We start from the raw sequence: 13733 nt of genomic DNA, 5'->3' as shown, positions 1-13733 counted from the left end.
ACCTTATTTTTCCCATCCTTATCTGCCATGTCTGAGTTTTCTTTTTAAGAAGTCTTATATTGTTTGCATCCTTAAAAAGTGCCTTAAATTCATTTGAAGCAAGGCTAACTGTAAAGAAAGTATAAGTATATCCCTCAGAAATCCAATGAATCCTTGCTATTAGGATGGAAGGAAAAAGTGCAAAGGCTTTTCTGGCCAGGAAGGGGACGTTGCATAGTGCAAAACATCTAGACCATATTCTGTGTAAAATCAAATGGGATCATTTAATTTTTTATTCATTTTTGAGAAACAGAGAGAGACAGAGCCCAAGTGGGGGAGGAGCATAGAGAAAGGGAGACACAGAATCCGAAGCAGGCTCCAGGCTCTGAGCTGTCAGCACAAAGTCTGATGCACAGCTCAAACTCACAAACCAGGAGACCATGACCCGAGCCAAAGTCAGAGGCACCCAGGTGCCCCTCAAATGGGATTACTTAAATGAATGTTTTCTGTTGAAGAAAAGAAAATATACACTTGGTGTTTGCTTTGGCAGCGCATATGTTAAAACTAGAACAATACAGAGAAGATCGGCATGGTCTCTGCTCAAGGATGACACACAAATTCATAAAGTGTTCCGTATTTCTAGATACTGGTCAAAGGGTACAAATTCCCAGCTATAAGAGAAATGAGATCTGGGGGTCTAATGCACAGGCTGGTGACTATAATTAACAATACTCTGTTATATATTTGAAAGTTATTAGCAGAGTAGTTCTTAACACACACACACACACAAATCATAATACACAAAAGAATGAAGATGTTAACTAACTTTATGGTGGTAATCATGTTGCAATATATACATGTATCTAATCATCATGTTGTATGCCTTAAACTTACATATGTTATATGTCACTAATATCTCAGTAAAGCAAGGAGAAAAAATTGCCTCAATGCAGAGAAAATATACACACACACATGGGTATATGGATGATTGGACTCAAGAAAACTAGAATCTCTTTTTTTAATTTTTTGAAATATTTTATTTATTTTTGGGAGCGAGACAGAGTGTGAATGGGGGAGGAGCAGAGAGAGGGAGACACAGGATCAGAAGCAGGCTCCAGGCTCTGAGCTGTCAGCACAGAGTCCAACGCAGGGCTCGAACCCATGAACCACGAGATCATGACCCAAGCTGAAGCTGGCCGCTTAATTGACCTAACCACCTAGGCGCCCCACCGGAATTTCTGGCACAAAGGAGGGATAAGGACATGACATTTCTAATCTCAGGGAGCCCCCTAAACAACTAGGGACCTGCTACATCAAGTCACTTACACAAGATTTTGGTCAGTCCCTTTAAAAGCCTGGGGTGAGCCGTGTGGACACGTCACACCATCAGGGAGGTGCTGAGGGGGTTCGAGAAATCCAAGTTTTTGCACACATTAAAAGCTTTACAAATACCTGCTGAATAAATGGAAAAGATAAGTAAAGCAAAGCAAAACACCCACAACAGCAGAAGCAAACAAAGAATTGAAAACCATTTTGCCTACATGCTAAGTAAGTTCGCAGATAACATTCAAATGAACTCAGGTAGAAATGATTGAGCAGCACCCACAAAAGGAGGTGTGATCCATAGCTCTGGTTCTTTTAATCCTCTCAACACACTTTGAGGGAGATGTTTTTATTTCCACTCTTTTTCAGAAGAGGTTAAGTAAGGTTAACTAATTTGTGCAAGACCACATAACTAGTAGGTGAAAGAACCAGGATTTCAGCCCAGAGCTGTCTGATTCTAAAAGCAGACTATTCCTTCAGTTCACGCCTATATTTTCTTTTCAAGCTTTTCTTGTGTCAAGAGCACAAATCTGAGGCCACATCCCAGTGGCACTGAATCAGAATCTCTGGAGGACTTGGAAACATACATTTAACAAAGAGACAAGATGATTATTATTATGGGGCACCTGGGTGGCTCAGTTGGTTAAGCGTCCAACTTCAGCTCAGGTCATGATCTCATGGTTCATGAGCTCGAGCCCCGCATCGGGCTCTGTGCTGACAGCTCAGAGCCTGGAGCCTTCTTTGGATTCTGTCTCTGTCTCTCTCTCTCTCTGACCCTCCCCCCCCCCATACTTTGCCTCTCTCTCTCTCTCTCTCAAAAATAAATAAAACTTTAAAAAAAAAAACATGATTATTATTATCACAGAAGTTTAAGAAAACAGCTCTATGCATCAGGTGGGAAATTAACTCATGTCTGTTTCCCTTTTACTGATCAAACAGAAGCCATCAGAGATTTGAAGCTCATACGACAAAAATAAATCACGTCATTCTATATCTTAACAGATTATAATATTACAGGATATTTGTTCCTCAGTTTGGTAATTATGCATTGTCTGATTGAAGGTTATCTGGGTCCCAAAACACAGAGACCATCCTCTTAAGTTAAAAATAGACATTAGTGGAAACCTCAGACTTTTTTTTAGCTTTCCTCTTTGGTCTTTCAGAGCAGAAGAGAGAATTCGTTTTCAGTTCCTAGCAGCTTTAACCTATGCAGAGGTTCCAGCTGTACAGGAGCTGAAGGACGGCTGGAAGGAGAACCCCAGGCTGAGAGTCAGTCCTCTTGTCTGGCTGCCCACCAGATGGCTTTCATTGGATGAAAAGTTCCATGATCCAGGAAGGAGAAAACCATCATGGCTTGGTTTGCTTTTCTTAGTTTCAGTTTTTCCATGCTTGATGAGAAGAGCAGAGGCCAACTACGTCTGCAGCTCCAATCCCTATCATGGAAGCAAACGACGTCTTTGTACAACCTAAATACTTAATGAATTAAATGGAAAGCAAGACAGTGATTCCTGACAGGGCTAAATGTAAGTCAAGCTGTGAAACTCCACAGCGCAGCCAGAAGTAGAGACGGACAAGTTGAACTGAAACCTGACCACTGCTTCTCAGCAATTTTACTGTAAGTTATTCCTGTTATCTCAGAGAGAAATTTGAGACAGAGCTAGAGAAAAGTATGAAACTGATTTCCCTCATGTTGAGCACAGATTGTTGTTTTAGAAATTTGTTTTATACACTATTGCCAAGGAACTTGCTTTGAATGAAATTTCCGGGCATGGTATCTATAATAGCAAATAACGACAGTTACATTTTACAAATACTAGTTTAATATGTTTCTATTCTGATCTCATTTAATCTTTGCAACAACTTGATAAGGTTTATACTCTTAATTAACACGATTTTACAGATAAGGAAAGAAAACTGGTAGCTTCCTCACAGAGTTTTTAAGTAACTTGCAGAAAGTCCTCAGCTTGTAACCAAGAGCCCATCTCGTATCACTATACTAACTGCATCCCCAAGGAGGCCATATACATAGGCCGTTAATGTCTCAAAAGACAAATTCCCATACTGGATGAAAATATAAGACCCAACAATATGTTTGTTGCTTAATGATAGGTTTCTGTAATGAAACAATGCAGAAAACCAAAAAATAAAAAAGTTTTATTGAGGAACCTCATGCAACAAAAGCGAAACAGCTGGTCAAGGTGGTATCATATAAAAGAGATTTTGAAACCAAAAAAGGTGGAGGGAGGGTGCAAAGAGGCTCCAGATTACAAGGAAAAATATAAAAACAACAGTGAAGACATGGCTTACCAAAGTTAGAAATGCAAAAACAAATGGAATAAATCAAAAGCAAACTACTGTCATGGGAGGTATGAATTCATGATCAGGCTAAGACAAAAATTAGACAGTCTTGAAAATTAAATAGACACATTTCAATAGACAAAAATTTAGAAGTCATTGGAGCTCTGACAAAAATAGATATAAATTTGAAGACTATATATAAATATATATAAATTTGAAGACTATCTGTATAAATATAGAGGCTAAGAATGCTATACACTTGGTATGTTGGAACCAATAGACATACATTGAACTTAGTAACAACATAAACTCTACATTTTTCTCAAGGTGTAGGGCATTGGTATATATATGCTAACTCTTAGATAAGATCCCAAAAATGAATCCAGAGGAAAGTTACATACTTTCTCACCACAGTGCAATAAAGCTAAATGCTAATAAGTAAAAAAAAAAAAAAAAAAAAAAAAAAAGAAAGGAGATTTGGACAAAATAATGATCTAATCTATAGCCTCGGAAGTAGAGCATCCAAGGGTTTAGACCTTAACTCCATATCTTACTGTTGTGTGACTTAGGCAATTTATTGAACCTCTCTGAACCTAAAAATGTGGCTCTACTTTGCAAAGATGCTGTGAATTTTATCTATAAAGTACATACAATAATATAATACTAAGACTTAAAGGAAGGTAAAACCATATGTCATACAAGTATGATGCCATATTTTTAATGTACTCATATTTTATTTAACTAGAAAAAAAGCTCAGAATTTTTGCTCATTAAAAGCCAAAGTCTAGAAAACATACATCTAATTACCAACAGTGCTCATCTCTATGACCTGAGATTTCTGATTTTTGTTATTTTGTTTTATTTTTTTACTGTAAATATATAGTTAGTGCACAATAAAAAAATAATAAATATGAAAATAAATATATGCTTCTTTAAAACATAGTATAATAAGAAAATAAATATTAATATATTGAGTGCCCTCTAGGTGGGGGTTGCTGTAAACATGTGGCCATTTCAGTTGTTGTTAGTCATCATAATAACTGTAAATTCTGAAATGCTCTCTTTCTCTCTCTCTGTGTAGATAGATAGATACACACACATATGTACACGGTGTATTTACAATATATAATAAAATACACACCAATTTAAATTAATTTTAAATTTAAATATAAATTATAAATTTAAATTACATAAATGTATTTATCTAAATATAAATATGTATTCTATATATATACATACTATATCATTACATATAGTACTAAAGTATATAGTATTATCTATACTAAAGCACTATGTATTATACTATAGTATACATATAGTATACACATTTATATTTAGATAAATAAATTGTATATAAATATATACATATATATTTATGCATATAAATATATGCTATGTATAATACTCTATACCTCCATAGCATATAGAGTGTTATATATAGTATATAATATATAGGATTGTATATAGTATTACTTATATAGTATATATAGTATCAAATACATAAAAACAATATTGGATAACTAATAATTTGAATATGGGCTATAGAATCAGATAACTATATTGTTATCAATATGAAACTTCACAATTTTCTTAACTGTTAAATTTCCTAATTTTTATAAGAGAAAATGTCTGTCTTGGGAAATATATACTGAAATATTTCAGTCTGTATGTATGTACATCTTCAACTTATTCTCAAATGGTTCGGGGGGAAAATTCATATAGAGAAAGAAAATGAGTAATAAAGCAATCCAGGAAAATGTAAACAAACAAAATATAAACAAATGGTGAATCTGGGTAAAAGATGAACCAGGATTCTTCATACTAGTCTTTTAACATTTCTGTAAATTTAAAATAACATAAAAATAAAAATTTACAACAACAAAAAACAAATTAATAACAACTTCTAACAACAGCAGCAAAAATTCTCCTCAGCAACAGGGTGAAGTAGGAAATTAAGAGCATGATATTAACTTCAGGAATATTATAAAATCGAAAATACCACCTGTCAAAAGTCAGGGGAGTACAAACAATCAGGGCCCAGAGGGAAAGACAGAGATGCATTTTAGAAATATGAAATAAGTCAACAAAGCATGTGATTTCAAATCTTATAAAAAGAAGAGAGTCAACATAAGGAAAAATAGGAAGAAATTAATAAAGATGTAGAACAAAAATAAATACGCTGAAAAAAAATCAGTGGAAATAATAAATAAATTTAACTGTTCACTCTCTTGAAAAGATTATAAGATAAATCAAAATGCTTGGAAATATAATAAATAAAAGGTATGAATCAACAAAATTAAATACAAGCAATTGATATAAGGGATTTTAAACTATAAATGATTGCAATGCACAGTTTATTGTAATTCAAAATGTGCAGCCAAATGGACAATACAAAATATAAAATCAGCAAAAGAAGATGTAGAAAACCTGAAAATAATGGTGAAGGAGGAAGAACTCAAGAAACTCATTAGAGGGGAGCCTGGGTGGCGCAGTCGGTTAAGCGTCCAATTTCAGCCAGGTCATGATCTCGCGGTCCGTGAGTTCGAGCCCCGCGTCAGGCTCTGGGCTGATGGCTCAGAGCCTGGGGCCTGTTTCCGATTCTGTGTCTCCCTCTCTCTGACCCTCCCCCATCCATGCTGTGTCTCTCTCTGTCCCAAAAATAAATAAACGTTGAAAAAAAAAATTAAAAAAAAAAAAAAGAAACTCATTAGAAATGTAACCCAAACAACTTCAGTGAACAGTATTTCTGTATATTCAAGAAACAGATTTTGCCACATTATGTAATCAGTTCCAAATCATGGAGAAACAAAGCCCAGTACTCAATGCATCCTAAGAGATAAGTATCATCCTCACCCACAAATCTGTGAAAAATACCACACGTGCGCACACACACAAATGCAGTCTTAGGATGGCAAACGTATACAAGTGCCAATCCCAGTAAAACTGGTCTGAACAGATTACAACCAAATTCAGGCATACAGTTAGATTTTCCAAAAATAGTTGTTGGCTAAGCAAACAAATAAATATACAGGTATATGAATGAAGAACTTAATGCAGTCAATTAGCAAAGTCCACTGAGGCAAGAATGCCTTGTGCAAAGCATACATTTGCTAACTTATGAATCACCTCATCCACATCAGACTCAACAAGCATTGGCAGAAAAATCACTTTTCACTGAGCTTAGAGAGTGCAGGTGTGACAAGAAGAGTGTGATAATCAATAAAGGTAAATTCTAGGAATGCCAAGAGATCACAACAAATCACAGATACCTTTGGTAAAGGGATCGCTTTTTTGTTGTTGAAACTTAAAAGGAAAGAAATGAAGAAATGGAAATGCTACGGATGGGAGGGTCCTCAAATATTCCACTTTGGCATAAGGATTATTTTGAGCTAAAGACACTCGAAAAATGGCTGATTCATAAAGGGCATTCTAATCTCCCCTTTTTCCTAAACCAGGAGATAAGGATTCCCATGTGAAAGATGCCCTCCCAGTACCAGGGGGCAAGAACCGTTCTTCAGTGGAGAATAAAAGCTAAAAGAAATCTGTACCAACAAACCTTGTTAAAAGGCTTCTTATCTTCTGTTAGCTTCCCTACATAATTCAGTTACTCGTCCACATTGCCTGCCTTTGTTTAACCCCATATAAAAGCACGTGGGTTTTGCCATGTCTTTGGGTCTTCATTTCCTTTTGAGGGTTTCTGTGTCCTGTAAAGTCATACAAATCTGTATACTATTCTTCTGTTAGTCTGTCTTCAGTGGGTTTAATCCTCAGGCCCAACCAAAAAACCCTCAGAGAGTAAAGATAAATTTGCCTCCTCTACAGAATATTCCTGAAGGAAAAGACTGATGGATCTGGCTACATGAAAATTTAAAACTGTTCAACAAAATAACACCCCAGGCAATGTGAAAAGACATAATGCAGATTGGGAGGAGATGTTTGCAACACATATAACCACAAAGAATTAACATCAGTAAGAAAAACACTAATGAACTAATAGAAAGATGGGCAAAAGGTCTGAAAAAGCAATCTATAGCACAAGAAATCTAAAAGACAAATGATACAAGTGAAAAGATTCTCAAGCTTGTTTTACCGGTAATCAGAAAGATGAAAAACGAAGGGTGTCTGGGTGGCTCGGTCAGTTAAGCATCTGACTCTTGACTTTGGCTCAGGTCATGATCCCATGGTTTGTGGGTCTGAAACCTGCATTGGGCTCTGTGCTGACAGCTCAAGGCCTGGAGCTTGCTTGCTTCATATTCTGTCTTGCTTCATATTCTCTCTCTCTGCCCTTCCCCCTCTCGTGCTCTGTCTCTCCCTCTTTCTGTCAAAAATAATCATTAAAAAAAATTTTCTTTAAAAGAAAGATGAAAAATGAGATACCATCAAATAGTCTGGCACTATCAAGTGCTGATGATGACATGGAAAAATTAGATAAACATTCACATTTTGATGATTATGTGCTTATTGGCATAACCATTTTTGGGAATAAATGGTCAACATCTAACAACACTGAAGAGAACCATATCTTACAAACCCAGAGATTTCACTTCTAGGAGTAAACTGTAGAAGCATTGCACTTGTGGACAATGCAAGTCCATTGCAGCATTGTTCGTAACAGCAAAAAACACACAAACAAAAAAGTAAACCAGACAAATATCCATCAACAGAACCAACAAATTGTGATATACAATGAGACCACTTATAGCAGTTTTATCAATAGAGGTCAATCTCAAAAATATAATGCTGGATTAAGAGCCAAGTACAGATAAATAAGTAGAGTGTAAAAATTTGTAAACATAAAAAATAATGCTATATATTTGAACAGCTACATACATATGTTGCAAACATATACATAAAGGAGAACCATCAGCACCAGACTTCAGATGTGGTTGCCTCTGAGCAGGGAAAAATGAGATTGGGTTTGGGAGGAGGTACACAGGTATTGAATTTCATAACAAAAATAAGAAGCATATATGTTTGGTTTTGATGGATCTGGGTAGCAGGGTGGAATTCACAAATATTCATTATACTGTGTTTGAAATCATTAAATGAGCTGCCCAGTTTTAAAAACACATAAAAGGGGCGCCTGGGTGGTGCAGTCGGTTAAGCGTCCGACTTCAGCCAGGTCACGATCTCGCGGTCCGTGAGTTCGAGCCCCGCGTCGGGCTCTGGGCTGATGGCTCAGAGCCTGGAGCCTGTTTCTGATTCTGTGTCTCCCTCTCTCTCTGCCCCTCCCCCATTCATGCTCTGTCTCTCTCTGTCCCAAAAATAAATAAACGTTGAAAAAAAAATTAAAAAAAAAATAAAAACACATAAAAAATACAAAAGTATATAAGCTAGTATATAAAATATATAAACATCATTAATACGTAATTCACAAAGAAAATATCCAATAAAAATGGGAGTGGTGGGAAATCCAACTTTAACTCACTAATTAAAAAAATTTAAATATACACATACCATTTTGGCTTATCAATGGAACATGAAATTGCAAAAATGAGAATAGCTAATGTTAACAAGGGGGAAAGGTGGGTAGGAGGGGAGACTACATCCATTCACTCTGCTGATGGAAACTTAAACTTGGCAGTATATGTGAAAAAAGCAAAAAATTAAAAACTTAAAAATACACACACACACACACACACACACACACACACACACACACACACATTTATAACCTTTGCCTCAGAAATTCTACTTTAAGAAACTTAAGAGCATAGGAAGTGATCAGCAATGTGGGCCAAGATTTATGCTTAGGTATCTTTATTGCAGCACTGTTCATCATAGTGATGTCTTAAAAAAAAAAAAATAGAAAATTGAGGTCATTATGATACACATGTAACTGTTTCAAATAATATTTTATTATTTTTCAATGTTTACTTATTTATTTTGAAAGAGACTGAGATAGCACAAGCAAGGAAGGGACAGAGAGAGAGGGAGAGAGAGAACTGCAAGCAGGCTCCACACTGTCAGCACAGAGCCCGATGTGGGGCTTGACCCCATGAATCATGAAATCATGACCTGAGCCAAAACCAAGAGTTGATGCTTAACCCACTGAGCCACCCAGGCGCCTCCAAATAATATTTTAAAAGAATATCTAATGCTGCTGAAATATGTCATTAATATGTTATGACAGGTTATAAAAGCATTTGTACAGTATGTTTGTTTGCAATTGTATTTTTAAAAACAGATAAATTTGGAGGTATCCAAATCACAACGTCAACAGTGGTTATCTCTGGATGGTGAAATTTCATTATGTTTTTCTTTTTGCTCTTCATTTTCTTTTCAATAACAAATATTTAATGATTTTACAATAGAAAAGGTTATTTAAGATAAAACATTCACCAAAATAAGCTTTGGTTGGCTAAAGATTCCAATATAAAATCTAACTATGGAAGAATTTGCAAAAAGTTTTGAAAAAAAAGTGTTTATCACCTCTCTGGGGGAATTTTAACTTTCTCAGCTTTGAAACAATTTTAATGATTGCACTATAAAAATTAGCATTACTAAAGATTTTTGAAGAGGGAAAATATTTCTATCAAACATTACAAAGAATTAAGATCTATCACAATTAGCTAATTCAAATTGTAAAATCAATGTCAATTTGCAAAAGACAAATAGGTAAAAGACAGGACCATTCCCATAAGGGAAATATAATTAGTAGAGAAACAGAGGGGGAAAATGTTAATTCTCTCTAGAAATCAAAGAAATGTAAATGAAAGCAGTCTAAAGATGACAGTTTACATATTCTAAAAGAATCATTAAAAAAAAAGTTGAATGCTAATATCCAGTGCTGGTGAAGCTGCCCAGAAATTGACTCATAAATTCATTTACAACTATATCATTCCTACCCTTTAGGCAGAAATGTTACCACTCAGAATTTATTCTTAAGAAATACTTTGGCAAAAGCAGGAAGGTCTCCATCTACTTGACTACTAAATGTTGGAACTTCCAGGACTCAGCCCTTTGGCACCTTCTCTCTTCCATCCATGTGCATGCACAGTTTGGAGGAGCTCATCCATACATGCACCAAGACCTCTGTCTTCAAAGTTCTCCAGGGGGACAACAGACCAGTGCAGAGATTTTCCTGGGGATGGGTGAAGAGAAATGGATGGACCTTGAGGGCAGTTCAAGGACTCTGAATTCAGTCAAAGAGGCAATAAAGACAAGAGGGGCCAGCAAAGAGAGTCAGAGAGATGCCTAAAGCAATTTTCACCATAGTATTAATCACTTAGGTTAATAACCTAACATTCCAGGCTTTATCCACTAGGGAGTACCAGTGAGGTCATCAGTAATTTCCTAATTGCACTAGCCCTCAGCTCACCTGTAGGCCACAAGATCTCAGCTGCCCTTGAACACCACCTCCATAAACCCCTTGAACACTCCCTCTAGAGCCCTACCATGCTAGCTGCCAGAATTTTCCCTCTGCTAGTGGCCCCCCAGGACTATGTGGCAACAAGGTGCATCCTACTTGGAGGTCAGGAAGCAGACCTGCTTGAACCCCACATCTCACATCATATCTTGGTTCCACAAACATACTTATTTACTTGGTGTCCCAGTCTGGGGTCTCCACTTCATGTGAGTCCTTTTACAGCTTAAGGATGTTTGGATGTTTACCATCTTTCATAATCATGACCTCATGAGGTCACCAGTTTCATTATCTCCACTGTTCAGAGGTCATGACTGACCCAAGGCAGAGCTGGGCTCAAGTCCTGATATTTTGCCATTAGTCCATGTCTCTCTCCATGGCACCAAGTTTGGCCAAGACTGGGTCCTGCTACTCAATTAACAGCCTACCATTTCCTTTTTTGTTTATACACTGTCTGTGAAAAAATGGACAAGGTGAGTTACTTTTCTATCAAGAGCTAAAACAAGCAGGTTTGCTGCAGAGATGATATGACAGCAAAAAGAAAGAGTCCCCAGAGGCAAGGAGCCTTGTGTAAATCTGACTGTGTTGTCGGCCCAGCTCCAAGATCCCAATTACACACCAGCTGACCTGTGAGATCTAATCTCCGCTGTTTCCTAAGGCATCAGGACAATTCGCTATCCCAGGAGTTCTCGGAACCATCAGATTAGGAGTAAAATTGTGGAGTAAAAAATGGCTCTCTCCAGGGTAGCACTCCAGGCCCATAAATTTATTATTTTTTTTTATAATTTTTTTTCCAACGTTTATTTATTTTTGGGACAGAGAGAGACAGAGCATGAACGGGGGAGGGGCAGAGAGAGAGGGAGACACAGAATCGGAAACAGGCTCCAGGCTCTGAGCCATCAGCCCAGAGCCGACGCGGGGCTCGAACTCACGGACTGTGAGATCGTGACCTGGCTGAAGTCGGACGCTTAACTGACTGCGCCACCCAGGCGCCCCCAGGCCCATAAATTTAAAGGAAGCCTAGACACAGCAATATTTTCCTCCTCCTATCCCTGAACTTTGCCTAAAGGTAAAACTCCTTCCCCAACCTGGCTCACTCAGGATAAATACTTTGCTCCTCTCCTGCAGAACGCAGGCTGCTAAGGGGAGGGAGGGCAGGTGTCACACCTGTGGGGTTCACCTGAATGATCTGACGGTTTCTCAAGGTATAAGAAATAGGGCTGATGGAACCCTGAGACATTCAGAAATTCCTCTTTGGAGTTGAAGAGATGCCCCCTCCGCCAGACTCAAAGGGAAAAAACAAACTTCTCAAAGGCAGATTTGCACCAACTGGCCTGGGCAGGACCATATAGACAATCTTCTCTGGTGCCCACTATGCGCTGCCCCCAGGGGTGCATAGATTCTCCAGCCCATGGACATGTCTCCTAGGGTCTGAGGAGTCCAACCAGGGATAGATTTACCACCAAGCTCCTAGACCTGACTCAAGAAAACCACCTCTCCAGGCCGTGGGGTACTATCCCCTGTAAGGAGGGCCCTTCCCAGTCTAGAGACTGTTTTCTCTGGCCACTAACTTGAGAAAAGAAACCACGTTTTCAAATTTAAATTCAGGGTAGCTGGTTCAAGACGGGCAATGGGAATTACTCAAAAAACAACAACAAAAAAGCAAATATTGGACAGAGGAGGCTTTATTTTTTAAATAGAAGGGAACACATCACATCACAATTTACAGTTAATTTCAAAATCAAGAACAGGAAACAGATGCCATCTATACTTTTTTTCAAAAACACTGTAACTAGTTCTCCTATTCTTTATTATAGATGGAGGGGGGTGGAGAGAAAGGGAAGGAACATGTAAGTGTAGGAAAAATAAAAAGCACAGTGAAAAATTGTAATCAATAAAAATAATAGCAGGCATGTGTTGTGCTGGGCACTGTGCTAAGCACAGTTTATGGTTCTCATTTATTCCTCCCCCAAACCTTTGAGGTAAATAATAGTACTACCCCTGAGTTAGAGTAGGGAACTGAGATTTTAAATAATTTTCCCACTAATCGAGCCATGAAGGGAGAGGGCAGCATAGAGATCCAGCTGTCTGTTCTCACAAAGCCTCCTCTCAAGAGACAAAGATACAGAGACAGCCTTTCCTCTGGAAGGAAACTTATCCTGCTATCTTTAGAATTCTGTAGCTAAATACTTCCCTTTATCATTTCTCAACAATAGGAGTTACAGGGTAAATTTTGTGCTTCAATGGAAAACGATGCATTGTCTAACCATTGCACAGCCTTCCTGAGTTATCTGATTCGAGTCTTCATTGCCCTTGAGGCATTTTACAACGCTGTACATCACAGATAACTAATAGCAATGCAAAATGCAAATCCTGCCCTGTCCTGTGTGGATGTCTGATTGACTTTCCTCCTGCAATGGAAGAAGCTAACTGTGCCTCCATTAGCACATTTCAACATTCTTGTATCCATATATATTTGGGGGAGGGGGGGGGTTGGCTTCGTCTTTGAACTAGTTATAGAAACACCCTTACCAGCTTCCTCATTAACAAGTTAAATATTTACCATATGTTCATTTTTAATATCTGAATGAGAGCCATGATTTTATCTTTAAAAAAAAAAAAATCTGTCTTAACAGAATTATCAAAGCTTGTCAAAGCATCCCATGCCTTTCTGGAGGACCCTAGGCATGATCTAACCCAAATGGTTTCAAGAGCACCTGGGTAACCGGCAATGCTGTATAAATAAGGTCATGCGTAGCATAGACTT

At 37.6% G+C, this 13733-nt stretch overlaps 1 protein-coding gene, 1 long non-coding RNA gene and 1 other non-coding gene across 3 annotated transcripts in view; 2 read left to right on the top strand and 1 right to left on the bottom strand.

The window, feature by feature from the left end:
* Nucleotides 1–13733, bottom strand: part of LOC123385917 — an 83949-nt gene that overhangs the window by 65708 nt on the left and 4508 nt on the right. The window lies entirely within an intron of this gene.
* Nucleotides 514–620, top strand: LOC111561050. Its single transcript, XR_002743420.2, has one exon. It is a non-coding gene; the product is annotated as a U6 spliceosomal RNA (small nuclear RNA).
* LIPC (lipase C, hepatic type) overlaps nucleotides 2900–13733 on the top strand; it is a 159913-nt gene continuing 149079 nt past the window's right edge. Inside the window, exon 1 of the mRNA XM_003987102.6 lies at nucleotides 2900–2917. The gene's annotated coding sequence lies outside the window, so the exon portion shown is untranslated. The remainder of the gene's footprint in view (nucleotides 2918–13733) is intronic.

The sequence above is a fragment of the Felis catus genome, chromosome B3 (assembly GCF_018350175.1).
Source record: "Felis catus isolate Fca126 chromosome B3, F.catus_Fca126_mat1.0, whole genome shotgun sequence".
NCBI classification, from domain to species: Eukaryota; Metazoa; Chordata; class Mammalia; order Carnivora; family Felidae; genus Felis; species Felis catus.
Note: the sequence above shows the minus strand (reverse complement) of the source record. Positions and strands in the feature narration are given on the sequence as shown.